The sequence below is a fragment of the Sphaeramia orbicularis genome, chromosome 10, assembly GCF_902148855.1.
Source record: "Sphaeramia orbicularis chromosome 10, fSphaOr1.1, whole genome shotgun sequence".
Taxonomy (NCBI): domain Eukaryota; kingdom Metazoa; phylum Chordata; class Actinopteri; order Kurtiformes; family Apogonidae; genus Sphaeramia; species Sphaeramia orbicularis.
Window position 1 is genome coordinate 42,533,969 of NC_043966.1, and position 15,911 is coordinate 42,549,879.

Below are 15,911 nucleotides of genomic sequence, written 5' to 3' on the forward strand. Positions count from 1 at the left end.
TTGGGCCAGATTTAAGCCATAATGATTTTGCTATCTGGGATTCCTCAGTATGCTTGAGGAATGGAAGATAAGCAAAGATTGTGTGGCACTAGTGCTTTGAGATAGCAGTGCAAATATTGTGAAGGGAATGAGGCTTGCTGAACTCCCAGACCTCAGCTGCACAGCTCACACCTTGCGACTCATTGTGCATGATGGTCTGTCAAGTCAAAGAGCCATCCCAGATGTCATTGCAATGCTTAAGAAGTGTGCTACACATTTCCACCACTCCATTTTGGCCAAACAGCGCTTGCGAAACATTCAGAGGGAACTTGGCCTACCCAAGCACAACATAACCCAGGCTGTTCCAACGAGGTGGAACTCAACACTCCACCTTCTGCAAAGAATTCTGGAGCAGAGGCGTGCACTTTAACTCTACAGTGGTGAACATGGAGGATTTTCAAGTCCCGCTGCTCAACAGTGGGACCTTGTGTCCAATTTAATTCAAACTCTTCTACCAATAGAGGAAGTGACACTACAGGTGAACCAAAGTAACTCATCAGTATCCTGCATCATTCCATGCCTGACTGTGTTGAAGATGCTACTTCAAGATAATGAGGGGCCATCTGCAAAAGGCATTGTAACGCTCAGGCAAGCCATGAGGGATAGTGTTCTCAAAATTAGAAGACACAAAGCCTGTGGTGCTGGCCTCTCTTTTAGATCCTCGTTATAAGAGTCATGCATTCTCCTTTGCCACAACAATGAGCAAGGCCAAAGTGTGGTTGAAAGACGAAGAGGACGCTGCCACATAACAGACCTGTCGAGAGGAGCATGCTGTAACAGAAGGAGCCAGTATGGAGGAGCAGGCAACTACTGAGGAGGCTAGTGTGGAGGAGCAGGCAACTACTGACAAGGCTAGTGTGGAGGAGCAGGCAACTACTGAGAAGGCTAGTGTGGAGGAGCAGGCAACTACTGAGGAGGCTAGTGTGGAGGAGCAGACAACTACTGATGAGGCAGTATAGAGGAACAGGCAACTACTGAGGAGGCTAGTGTGGAGGAGCAGGCAACTACTGAGGAGGCTAGTGTGGAGGAGCAGGCAACTACTGACAAGGCTAGTGTGGAGGAGCAGGCAACTACTGAGGAGGCTAGTGTGGAGGAGCAGACAACCACTGGAAAAAAAAAAAAAAATTCGGGGAGCTATTATGTAAGTTTTTATTGAACTTTACAAGAGTTGCTGCTGAGCTTGTTAACTCCCTGTATTTTAGTTGTGTTTGAACTTATAACAAAGTCATTAAAGTTATATTTAAATTTAACTTTATTTGCTGTGGATAAAATTCAGGGAGCTATTTATTTAAGCTTTTATTCAACTTTATTAGAGATGCTTCTGAGCCTAGGAAATCCATGCACTTCTGGAGATATTATTTTCTATGTGTTTGATTAAATATACATGTTTTAGGCATTTAAACGAAGTTCAGTGTTTGCATTATTCAAAATGTTTTATGCCAACATTTACACTTTTACTGCAAATGAATATCGGCTCCAAATATCGGTTATCAGCCTCCTCTAACTACTAATAATCGGTATTGGTCCTGAAAAACCCATATCGGTCAATCTCTAGTTTATGTTGTTTTGTTTCATGTTAGTTTTATATATTATTATTTACTTTGTGTACCTTTCAATAAAAAACTTAAATACCAATAAAAATATTGTGGGAAAAAAAAAAGTTGAAAAAAAAAGAAGTGCGTAATGGTCAGTTTTTCCATTCAATCACAAATGCGATTTGTTTATTATCACAGGATGACACAAAAAGTCATTCCATAAACAGGGCAACAAATGTAAATATGGTGTTGATTTACAGATATATTCATTATTACTGTATATTACCCCTCTATCTTGTAATAAGTTTAAAAATGATTGGGTTTCCTGGTGTGTCCACACATACCACGACATGTTTCTTCTTCTTCTTCTTCGCTTGTTGTAACGTACGTCAACATCCATTTTTTTAATTCACCTGACTAGTTGCAAAGAAAGGTCTTTTCATTGCAGTTTTGCGCAATATACCATTTGTGCTACACCAGAAAAAATCCCCTCTTGCCAGCGAAAAAACTTCTAATCGAAAAATGAGACTTTTGGGGAAATTGTCATTTTTATATTAGGTCAATTTTTATGCGCAAGTTATATTTGCGCAATTTCAGAGTCAATGGAAAAACAACTAATTTTTGGATCAAGGTGCTGCTAACATTTAGAGAAAAACTTGGAGAATTCTCCTGTGATCTGATGAGGAGCCAGAGGAGAAGAACCTGCTCAAATGACCATTTAACATGATTCACACTAATGCACATCCGCAAATGGACGTCCATCAGTCCTGGTGCATCTACAGCCTGTCCGTCTGTGGGGGTTGTTCTTGCCTTCACTGTGGTTCTCCCTGAGGTTCCTCTTTTCCCACTGGGTTTTTGGAGTTTTTCCTCGCCGAGAAGGAGGGTCTAAGGTAGGGATACACCGATCCGATACCAGTATCGGCATCGGCTCTGATACTGTGTGTGTACTCATATTTGTACTCATAAAAGTAATCTGATACAAATGCACCAATACCACTTACGGTCATGTGACATTCCCAGTTCAGTGCAGCAGGTACGAGGAGGAGGAATAATGTGTGGGGAGTGTGAAGAGTGTGGAGATTTTTCCAAATAAATGATGGTGATAAAAGTAACGCTGACTGTAAGTAACATTAAAGACACAGACAGATACAGACGCAGCGTTCTGTCCGTCCTCTGTGTACATTCCATCTGTTTTCCAGGTGTTGGCGGATGCGTATGCAGATGGAGAATACCAGCGAGAACTGTGGAGGTAGAGGATCTGTTCAAAGAGCCACTATGTGAGTTAGAGAAAAACTACTGACACATTTAGGACAACTACCCAGGACTGGGGCATGGGTACGGAGCGGTGCAGACTGCCGCCAGTGGAAGTGAAAACGAAACTTGTCACTCATTTCTCTTCTCTCGACCTGCTGAAGCTTCGCTTTTAAACCTTACCAGTCAAAACGCTGCAATATTAGTATCACAGTAGTGTTACCTAGGGAAGGGAATCGTTAAGAATTTAACGATTCCGATTCCATTATCAATATTGCTCATCGATCCGATTCCTTATCGATTGTCATTGAGTGAGGGAATAGAAGAGTACAAACGGGTGTGTTTGCATTAACTGTCTTTTATATTTCCATCTCCGCACAGAAAATATATCATATACAGTATGTACAAATAATAAGAACAGATGACGCTGGGCCTGGTTTGGGGGGGGGGGGGGGGGTGCGTTCAGTGAAAGTGAAACTAAAGACGCTTTACTAATTACTCTATTGCCGAATTTCTACTCCGTGGAACCGGTTCGACTCGGCTCAGCTTGTCTCCTGTTGTTGTGCACCTCCTTTCCTTTCCCTTCTTACCTTCGGAAACTTGTATTTGAGGAGTTACGACGTTTGTTGCCCACACCAGAACCGGAACTGGCCCGGCCTTCACTCTGCCGCTACATTCACAAGCGTTGCTAAGTAGCGTATCAAATACGTGACATTTCTGTAAATGATTCACATGCTGTGGACAAATGTTTGAGGATATTGGAGGGATTCCACCCTGTAGAAGACATGGAAGCTTTGACAGTGTTCCAAGTAAGTGGACCTGGTGTCATCTTTTTAGACCGTTTCTGCCTCAACGCCATGTTGGCCACGTTCTGACCAAAACAATGCAGCGTACACGTGACTTCATCACGCATGCACAATGAAGGCGGAATCGATAAGCAGAATCGTTAAGCAGGCAGGCAAACGATTCTAAGGAATCGAGCTACTCAAAAAGAAGAATTCCCATCCCTAGTGTTACCTCTACTTTCTTCTTCTCAAAAAACTTTACATTTCTTTGTGGTATTTGTCCAGTATGGTTAATTCAGAGCTGCGCCCCCTGGTGGCTTAATTGAGAAATGCTCATCCAACATATTAAATGTCAGTAGCAGCACTTTGTTCCAGTCAGACTAATGACAACGACAATAAAGCACATTTACAAAAGGAACAAAGAACTGGAATGGGATTATTAAGTACTCGTATCGGTACTTGGTATCAGCAAGTACTCAAATGTAAGTACTTGTACTCGGTCTGGAAAAAAGTGGTATGGGTGCATCCCTAGTCTAAGGACAGGGGATGCCCGGGACATTAATCCATTCCCTTCTTCTACTGTTGATTTGACTGTTGCTTGTTTTCATATCCAACTAATTCTGTAAAGCCCTGTGAGGCAACCTTGTTGTGACATAGGGCTCTACAAATAAAATTTAATTGAATTAAATTGAATTGAATTGAATTCACAACAACATAAAATTACCATTATAGCATCTTATCACTTTTCCTATCATACAGTTGACAGGAGTATCCAGAGTAAAACGAGACGGCAGAATGTTGAACAGAGTTGGACTTATTCATCCATAGTCGATTTTGTAGATTCTGATGAAAATTGAAGGGAGCAACATGCTCAGTATGTTCCCATAAAAAATAAATCAGCAGTTCTGTTGAAAGATTTTGCCTAATGGGAGGAATACTCAACATCTAGGAGTGATGGTACTCTTCATTTTAGAATGAACTGTGAGAAGGATATGTGTTTATATGTATCATGCATATAAAGTCATGCATACAAATGTTTGTTTTTAAAGCTTTGAATGGTCTAGCTCCCCCATATTTATCTGAGATTTTAACAGTTCACCGCCCCACCACAGCCCTCTGATCGTCCTCCCAGATGGTTTTGGATGTCCCCAGGTCCCGATACAAACAGTGGGGTGATTGTTCATTTGCTGTTTAGACCTCACCTGTTTAGACTGGCTTTGAACCCTTAGCTCTAAGACACTATTAGGTTTTAATCTGTGGTCTCTTTTATCAATGTCTGTTGTGTCCTATTGTTTTATGCATATTTATGGTACCTGATTAACCTGTTTTTTTTTTTAATCTTATAATTTAATCATGCTTTTAGATGTAAAGCACTTTGGGCTTCACTATGTTGTTGTAAAGTGCAATAGAAATAAACTTTGAAGTCAGTTTGTGTAAATTAGCTCTTAAAGGAGTGATATTTCGCATTTTTAAATGGAATTATGCATTGTAAAACATTTCCCTGTGGTGTACATAAACTGTAAATGCTATGCTTGGGTCTGAATTCTTCATTAATTCAACTCCACCGGTCCATCTTCAACCCTATTTCTGAGTAATGACACCAGAAAGGTCGTTTTGAGCACTGGCCCTTTAAATGCAAATGAGCCACTTCATGCCCCGCCCCCTCCAGGTTGTTGACCGTGCTGCTCTGTCCCGTTCAGCCACTTGTGTTCGTTAATACAACCAACAACAGAATATTTTAGATAATCGGCTCGAAATTTGGACATATTTTCCGTTTTTACTACAACCTCTGCTGCTGACAAACAATTATGTCGAACTTGGAGAAATGTTCATCTGAAGTTTTGACCTTATATGTGCAAATGTCGTGACGTAATTAGTTATAAAATGTAAGAAATTAAGCAGGAATTAAAACAGGTTGTAGAAATCCACTTGATTTTTTGCCAGAATGAATATAGAGATAGCTTTGCAGCACCTGGAGGGTTCAAATTCAAACTTTATGAACTATTAGGGTCCAAATACACAAATAAATGAACCAAAGGCTAATAAAAGTGGGTCTAACTAAATATGACCCTTTTAACACAGTCACTCAAATATGGTAAAACTAATGTACAGTATAACATATACAATGATTTCTGATGGAGGAAATGTCTTGTTTTTCCTATGATGTCAATGCTCTGTGACACCTTCCGCCGAACATATTTAATATGTAGTTTCCAGCAGGTTTTGTGGTCCAAGATCATACTATTTAAAGGTTAACTCTCTTTATTGATGTACCAGAGTAGATCCACATATGGACACTGTGTAGAACTACTGATAGAAATGGCATATTGAAAAAAACTACAATGAAAATGGAATTGGGACACGATTCACAGGAATTTTTCAAGATTCGATTAAAATTAACCCTTTCATGCATGAATTATGAGAACCTTAGTCAATATTTTTTTCTTGAGTGTTTTTATTCCTCCTTAGACATAAAAAAAACAAAACAATGTGATCGAGTTTTTTTTTTCTTTTTCTATAGAGTTACAAAAATATCCATGCATCTTATTTTTGAAGTAAAGAAACGTGTTTAAAATCCAATATCAGAAAGTGATATGAAAACAGTGAAATAAAAACATTTTTAATGCTGCTAATCTGATATCTTCTCACATTTTAACATATTCTAATACTAGTAATTACTCACTTCATGGAGATAATATACAAAAAAAAACCTTTTTGTCTAACAAATAACAATTGATTTACACTAAAACATGTTACTGCAGATCAGGTTTTATCAAGAACAGCAAAGTTACAGTAATGGTCTGAATGTCAGGGTATGAGATGGTGTGTAAGTGTCCACTGTGTTGGCTGATATGAAACTAAAACAACAAAACCCATGAATATACAAGAGAACAGCTGGAGAAGAACTGTCCACTGTAGTGACTTACGCATGAAAGGGTTAAAATGGGTTGTAGAAATCAACTTGATTTTTGCCTAAATTAATATAGAGATAGCTTTGCAGCACCTGGAGGGTTTAAATTCAAACTTTATGAATTATTAGGGTTCAAATACACAAATAAATGAACCAAAGACTAATAAAACTGGGTTTAGATAAATGTAACCCCTTTAAGATACTGGATACTGTATAATGTATTTTCAGTTGTAAATCACATTCAGTCTACACAGAAAAAATAAATAAATAAATAAATAAGTAAGTAAGTTAAGTAAGTAAGTAAGTAAGTAAGTTCTGGTTTTATTCCACTCTACTTAACGCTGATCTTTTTTAGCTTCTCTGCAGAACATTCATGTCACATGTTATGACCACAATGATGTTTTTTCTCCAATAATATCTGACGTTAAAGAACTGGAGGCTAATGGACTGGAATGTTGTGTAATATCTCTTTAGTTACTTCAGGTAACTTTATAATTAAACTTATAAAACTTTAAAAAGAAAAAAAAAAATCCATTAAATACACAGCTTAAGTGAAATGATATAAAACACTAATATAACTTCCAACTATGATGATGAGGTATAATTATATCTTATAATATTGTTTAATTGCATTTTGCTGCTAAACCAGAAAAGGAAAAAAAGATTAGTATAATGTCATAAGGTCAAATGCTTATTGTTACATCAAGATGTTTTTCTTGCCAAGAGGTTCATGTACAGTGTACTAAGAGTAGTTAATTTAACCCTTTCATGCATACTGGTTACCACAGTGGACAGCTATTCTACAGTTGTTCTCTTGTATATTCATGGATTTTGTTGTTCTTTTTGTTGTTTTTTTGTTTGTTTGTTTTGTTTTACACATATTTTTATTAAAGTTTTAAGACACTACATATCTTTTCTGACATGAATAGGTAACATTATGTAGATCTCTCCTGAACATAAACCCCCAGAATCACAAGCCCTCCCCAGAGTTTTCACACAGTTTATCAGTAAATACATGTTTCTGTGCATCAAAAATGAAACGTGTGGTGTCCAGCTGAGTGGACATTTTTGCAACTTCATGAAAAATAGGTTCATAAGAATGTTTTTTTTTCATTATTTTATACATATATATATATATATATATATATATATATATATATATATATATATATATATATATATATATATAATTTTTATTTAATTCATTAATTTATTTATTTTTCTGAAGAAAATTTTCAATCGCATTGTTTTTTTTTCATGCCTAAAGAGGAATTAAAAACACTCAGGAAAACATTTTGATTAAGGTTCTCAAAATTCGTGCATGAAAGGGTTAAATAGTCATTTTGAATGTTTCTCATGAATAATGTTAAAATATTTTATTTTTGCTGCAAATATAACACTGGGTTACAAAAAATGTTTTTTGCAAGTTGTCTAGGTTTTTTCAACTGACTTAGGACCATTTTGCAGCGCTAAATCAAAAAATGACATCTGTTTTTCTCAATCAGGTCAGGTTTTTTTGCTAATTTGATTTTGAAAAATTTGATCTTCTCACAAAATATAATAATTAATACTAAAATAAGATTGGTAAGCACACTTTATGAAACTTGTGACTTGATTCCTCACCGCAGATGTAGTAGAATAAGTCAGGCTTTTTTTTGCAAGGTCTTCTAGTCGAAGCCATTTCATTCACCTGTAATATTAAAAAAAACATTAATCATAAACTGGCAAAAGTAAAATCTTCAGAACTTGTTTATTGCAAGAAATATGAAAGAATTTTGTATCATATGATGTGAAAATGCCCATAAATGTAAGCAAAAATGTTAAAAAACCAATATGTAGCATAGTTCAGAAAGTTGACCTGATTGAGCAAAATTAATGTGACACCCCCAAATGATCCTAAATCAGCTCAAAAAACTTAAACAATAAATTTGTTGTTGAAGAGTGTAATTGGTAATACTTGCAGCTTAACTTTAATGAGGCAAGTATATTGATGACAACTGAGGAGCCATAAAGGGTGGGGATTAAACATGACAAATTCATGGGGCCCAGCATTTCTGGGGGGGGCGGGGGCATAGAGCAGTGGAGGGGGTCCAGTGGATACAGATTAGAAGTTGTGAAAATTTCATGGAATAATAGAGGAATAGAAGCTAGGAGTCGGACGTTGAAAGTTGCATTGAAAGTTAAGTTTCACTTTGGCTTCACGCCAGCGTTAGTTACGTTAGTTATGGACTACACCCCCACATATATAACTGCTGCCCCTACCCCATGTACATACCCCCCCACCTCCGCTCCCACAAATCGATAAGATACTGAATTTTATAAAGGGCCCATATCTTTTAGCTTTCATGGGGCCCACATCTGCTAGCGGTGCCCGAGGACAATATTAAATGATTACTATCACGTCACATGTTATTATATTGTCTTATTATAAGAAAAACATACATACTTTCCTAACTCATCACTGCTTGGGATCACATTTCAAGCATCTTATTCGATGCACCAGGAATTCCAAAAAAGCATCTAGATCAGGGGTGTCAAACATGTGGCCTGGGGGCCAAATGCGGCCCACCAAAGGTTCCAGTCCGGCCTGTGGGATGAATTTGCGAAGTGCAAAAATTCCACAGTCATGGCTGTTGAACTCAGTTTCATTCAGGTTCCACATACAGACTAATATGATCTCTAGTAAAATAATAGCATAATAACCTACAAAAAATAATCACTCCATATTTTCTTCTCGGTTCTTCTCGGATGTGAAAAAAAAAAAATGCTACATTATGCCTGTACATAATGACAACTTCAAATTTTTGTCTTTGTTTAAGTGCCAAAAATAACATTATATTATGAAAATATTTACATTTACAAACCATTCTGTAACAATGAAATGTGAAAAACCTGAACAAATATGAAAAACCTGAAATGTTTAAAGAAAATTAGGCACAATTTTAACAATTTTCTGCCTTTAATTAAGTGTTTAGTGTCTTTTTAGATTCGATCCATAATACACATATATAAATAATAAGTCGAGGCATAATATTGTTAAAATTGCACTTATGTTTCTTAAGAAATTTCAGTTCTTTCAGGTTATTCACATCTTTTTTGTTTGGATAATTTATAAAAGTAAGTATTTTCATAATTTAATGGGGGGTTTTTTTGCACTAAAACAAAGACAAACATTTGGAGTTGTCATTATTTATAGGTTATTCTGCTATTATTTTACTGGTCCGGCCCACTTGAGATCAAATCGAGCTGAATGTGGCCCCTGAAAGAAAAGGAGTTTGAGACCCCTGATCTAGATGATGCCATAGTTGTGATTTGATGACTTTGAGGCACGAAAACCTTTTGGTTAGGGTCAGGAAAAAGAGGGAGAAGGGAAGGGTTGACTTAAGAAAGAAAATGTGAACGTGAAAATGTGTGAAACTACAGGATTAAGTAGGGAAGACACGTCAAGGCACGTCAATCCGTGCTTGATGTCATTGCCGCCATTGTTGAGGTTATGCTACAGTAAACACGGCAAGAAATCCAGTACCGTCCTCTTGTGTTTTGTCTGACGAATGGTGTCCATATAGAGGCGCATTAAATTAAGCAAAAAAAAAAAAAAAAGAACATTTACTTGTCATTTTGCATGTGCCCCCACCCTACTGCATCCTTACAGACTAGAACTACATCATCAAATGGATGCCCGTCAGTCCTGGTTCCATCTACAGTCTGTCCGTCCATGGGAGTGGATCTGTCCTTCACTGTGGTTCTCCTAGAGGTTTCTCTTTTCCCATGGGGTTTTTTGGAGTTTTTCCTTTCCGACAAAGAGGGTCTAAGCACGGGCGATGCCCGGGACATTAATCCATTATCTTCATCGACTGCACTGGGTTACAAAAAAATGTTTTTTTGCAAGTTGTCTAGGTTTTTTCAACTGAATTAGGACCATTTTGCACCGCTAAATCCAAAAATGACATCTGTTTTTCTCAATCAGGTCAGGTTTTTTTGCTAATTTGATTTTGAAAAATTTGATCTTCTCACAAAATATAATAATTAATACTAAAATAAGATTGGTAAGCACACTTTATGAAACTTGTGACTTGATTCCTGTTAGGTACAATGGTGTATTCACGGCAGATGTAGTAGAATACGTCAGGCTTATTTTTGCAAGATCTTCTAGTCGAAGCCATTTCATTCACCTGTAATATTAAAAAAAAAAAAACATTAATCATAAATTGGCAAAATTAAAATCTTCAGAACTCGTTTACTGCAAGAAATATGAAAGAATTTTGTATCATATGATGTGAAAATGCCCATAAATGTGAGCAAAAATGTTAAAAAGCCAATATGTAGCATAGTTCAGAAAGTTGACCTGATTGAGCAAAATTAATGTGATTTTTGGATTCAGCACACCAAATTATCCTAAATCAGCTCAAAAAACTTAAACAATAAATTTGTTGTTGACCAGTGCTGTTTACCTTACTAATTATTTGACTGTTGCTTATTTTCATATTCAACTAATTCTGTGAAGCCTTTGTGATATCGGGCTCTACAAATAAAACTGAAATGAATAATTTCCACAGATTTGTCTATTCATCTGCTATTGTAACACATTTGTTAAATTGTAAATAGATTGGACAACTACCAATAACTAGAACAAATGCCCATAACTGTTAATACTACTACTCCAAATACAAGTACTAACAGTGGATGTACTACAACTGCAACTGTTAGGACCAGTAATAGAAACCTCTACCATCCATGTAACTGTATAATAAACATCATCACAACTATATGGATAAATGAATGATGATGATGGGAGATCAGATGGAACCTACATTCACAATTTTACCACCATTTGCTGCTCTCTCAGACTCCACATGTTATTTTTGTTGGTTTTCATCATTGTTGCTGTGCTGAATCTAAATGGAAAACACTACCATCTATGTAACTATATAATAAACACTATCACAACTACATGGATAAATGAGTAATGGTGATGATGATGATGATGATGATGATGATGATGATGATGATGAAGGCAGGACCACAGCAGCCTTATCTTCAGGCCTTTAACCCTTTTGTGTCAGTTCCCAAATTAATTTTTCTCTCTATTTAACCTTTTTTAAGTCACTTATCACCATTTATTATATTATCCTCTACATTTTTCACTGTAAATCATGTATTTTCTTATATTTAATTTTGATGTTCATGAACACTCAGTTAATTCAAAGGTTATTACATCAAAACAGAGAAAACTGAAGAAAAAGTGACTTTCTCTTACTTACTCTTACTCTCCAGGTAACCTTTCTTAAGTGATTTCTCACCATTCATTATAATATTATCCTCTGTATTTAAAATTTTTTCAAAGAAAATTGGGTATTTACTCATATTTAATTTACTGACCCTGTAGATGTTCATAAACAATCAGATTAAATTGGATTGTTTTAAATTTTAGAAACAGAAAAATGACAAAAAAGTGACTTTTTCAACACAATTTATCAATAACTGAACATAAACAAGTGTGTCCATCCACTGTCTTTGATCCAACTCCATGGGTTTTACTGGTGAATCAATGTTGTAGAAGATGACGGTGTGTCCATGGTAACTACAGAGCCAAATCAGTTGCCACAGTACTGTGGTAGTAAAATGCACAAAAGAATGCTCTGAAGTATACACCATACATGACCACAGTACTGTGGCAACAAGAGGATAATGAGTTCATGGAACAGCATCCATGATTAGCTCTAGTACAAATGCTAAAATTTAATTGGTCTGTGGTAAAAGACAAACCCATATTTCGTGCCACAGTACTGTTGCAGTAGAAATTGCCTTTTTTTTTTTTTGTGGAAATCAGGTAATTTCCTGCATTATTTTACTGATCATGTGGATGTTCATAAAAGCTCAGATTAAAGTTGAGGGTTATTATGTCATAAACAGAGAAAACTAGGGGTGTAAGAAAATATTGGTTCTGCAATATATCGCGATATTTCATTTCACAATACTGTATTGATATTAAGAACTGTATCGATATTTTTAGGTATTTATTGAAATGCATTGTTATTGTGGAGGTTCATTTTTGTTTTTTTTGTTTTTCTTTTTTGTTTATAATTTATTTATTAACACTCTCATTGAATATTGTTAGTTCCTTTGTTGCGATTGTACAAAATAATGTTATAATGTTAATAATGAAATCAGGTATTTTCCTATATTTAATTCACTGATCATGTAGATGATCATAAAAGCTCAGATTAAAGTTGAGGGTTATTAAATCAGAAACAGAGAAAACTGAAGAAAAAGTGACTTTTTCCATAAAATATATCAACTGAACATAAAGTTACTGTGTCCATCCACTGTCATTGATCCAAATCCATGGGTTTTACTGGTGAATCAATGTTGTAGAAGATGACGGTGTTTCCACGGTAACTACAGAGCATCTGAACGTCCAAATGGGTCATATCTGATGACCATGAAAAGATGAAGAACTGTATTTTACACCAATTATTGACATGTATTGATAGGATGAGTGGATCGACAGGTATTAAACCGTTTATTTTAGTAGATGGTCTTGGTCGCCGGTGCAGGTTTGGGTCTTTATGGGTTAAAAATGTAAACTGTTCTCAAAGTGGTATTTTTCTGAAGCTTGGCATCAAAAGAAACCATTTTTGGTTCGGAGTCAAAGAGTTGTGAGATGGCAGATTTGGCGACTCCAGTTCAAGCTTCAGTGCTGATTACTTCAGTTCCCCTCTGTCAGACCCATTTGGGCTCTGGTACCTGAGCCCGGTCTTGGTCTCCCTCCTCTTGTTTGCTCTCCATTTATTTCATCTGCCTTCATAACTTTGCTTCCCTTTGCATCATACACCTGAACATTAAAATGAGTTGACAACTTCTTTGCTCACTTAAAATTATAAACTCCACAAACCGGGGGCTGTGAGAATAACCGGGCTTCCAGCCAATCATATTTATGCAAATTGTGATGTATCGCATCTCCATAAAGTTTCCTCAACACTGCAAGAAAAGTTTTAAGTGCTCGCTGAAGGTGCAAACACACTCGCTGCTAAAGGAATTATTAGCTTAAGAGAAACAATACACACCATCAGGTAGACAAACTGTTCATTCTCATTACACACACACACATTTAGAAATGGATTTGAACATGGTGAGATAAATCTGTCTACCTCTGACAGACTGATGCAACTGTGAATGTACTGGAATACTGCAGAATAAATCACCATTATCCAATCCCACAAGAGAAGACTTAAGGATATGTGCCATGTAAATATTACATCAATCATCTTCCACAACATGACTCCTATTTTATTTTATTTTTTGTTTGTTGGTATTATGTTATCCCATATGACTTATTTTTTTTAGGTTCTTAGTTTTTACTTTACAGATGAAACAAAAATAGAAAAACCAGACAAGAGACACTAGGGTCCAGATGTTAAACAGATTGTGAATGCAGCTAAAATTCTTCTTTTAATGTGTGTGTGTATAAGATTAACCCTGTAAAGCCTGAACCGTTAAATCATTGACAGAAAATTCCAGTTCTTTGAAACTGGAGCCTTTATTGGTCCTTCTGAACAACCACAAAAATGTGTTTTCAAATATCGATTTCCTTGTATGACTTTCAATTTTGTATCGTATTTGATATATCAGGTCTCAATGCCCAAATATTAAATACTAACACTGGGTTACAAAAAATGATTTTTGCAAGTTGTCTAGGTTTTTTCAACTGACTTAGGACCATTTTGCAGCGCTAAATCCAAAAATGACATCTGTTTTTCTCAATCAGGTCAGGTTTTTTTTGCTAATTTGATTTTGAAAAATTTGATCTTCTCACAAAATATAATAATTAATACCAAAATAAGATTGTCAAGCACACTTTATGAAACTTGTGACTTGATTCCTGTTAGGTACAATGGTGTATTCACCACAGATGTAGCAGAATACGTCAGGCTTATTTTTGCAAGAGCTTCTAGTCGAAGCCATTTCATTCACCTGTAATATTAAAAAAAAAACATTAATCATAAATTGGCAAAAGTAAAATCTTCAGAACTCATTTATTGCAAGAAATATGAAAGAATTTTGTATCATATGATGTGAAAATGCCCATAAATTTAAGCAAAAATGTTAAAAAGCCAATATGTAGCATAGTTCAGAAAGTTGACCTGATTGAGCAAAATTAATGTGATTTTTGGATTCAGCACACCAAAATTATCCTAAATCAGCTCAAAAAACTTCAACAATAAATTTGTTGTTGACCAGTGTAATTAATAATTATATAATATTATATAATTATATAATGGTACTGATTGTTTCAGTGTACAGTCTTATATCTGTCATACCTTTCTTCTTCTGCCACAGAAACTTTTTTTTAATTGTTAGATATATTTTTTTAAAACCTTCTGTGTGAACTTTTTCTGCACTGTCCTATAATGAGTGTTGCAACACTGGAATTTCCCCATTGTGGGACAAATAAAGGATTTTTTATCTTATCTTATCTTATCTTAAAATTCAGAAAAAAACCACTTAAACAAGGTAAAGGTAAATTAAATTTGTTTCCACAGTATTCTTGTCCAAAAGTCAAATTTCTGTGGTAATTTTCAGATGTTTTGCTGCAGCATTTTAAAATTAAATTAAAAAGTTAATAAATATTAGTTTTAGAACCAAAATTAGTTCATTGTTCTAGAAGCGTAAGTCAGAAAGTTAATGTCAGACACTTCAAAGGATTTTTTATTCGGATCAGTGGTTTAACTGGAGCGGGTTGGAGGAAGAAAATACACACACACACATACACACATACACAGACAGATAGACAGATAGATAGATAGATAGATAGATAGATAGATAGATAGATAGATAGATAGATAGATAGATAGATAGATAGATAGATAGATAGATAGATAGATAGATAGATAGATAGATAGATAGATAGATTAGTTAGTAACATTATTATATTACATTATTACTTAAATAATACCATGCTCTTCACTGAATGTGCATTAACCTGCTCTACCTCCCAGGTACTTTTAATTCAAATGTGCAATAACTTGTTGTCACCTCTCAGTACTCTCATTCTGATTATTATTATTTTTTAGAATACTCTATTTTACAAATGTGTATTTGTGCTTGTCTGTGCAATAACTGTTTTTTATATGTTCTAGGTGTGTTTATGTTTTGTATCTACCTTTTTTGTCATATCTTTATCTTTTTCTAACTCTGTGACTCAGGGAAACGCACAAGAATTCCAATGTACCCATACTGTTATGTATCTGTACAAATGGCAAATAAAGTCTATTCTATTCTATTCTATTCTATTCTATTCTATTCTATTCTATTCTATTCTATTCTATTCTATTCTATTCTAAGTAGTAATGTTATTATTTTAAATACATTTCTCAGTAAAGTAACAGT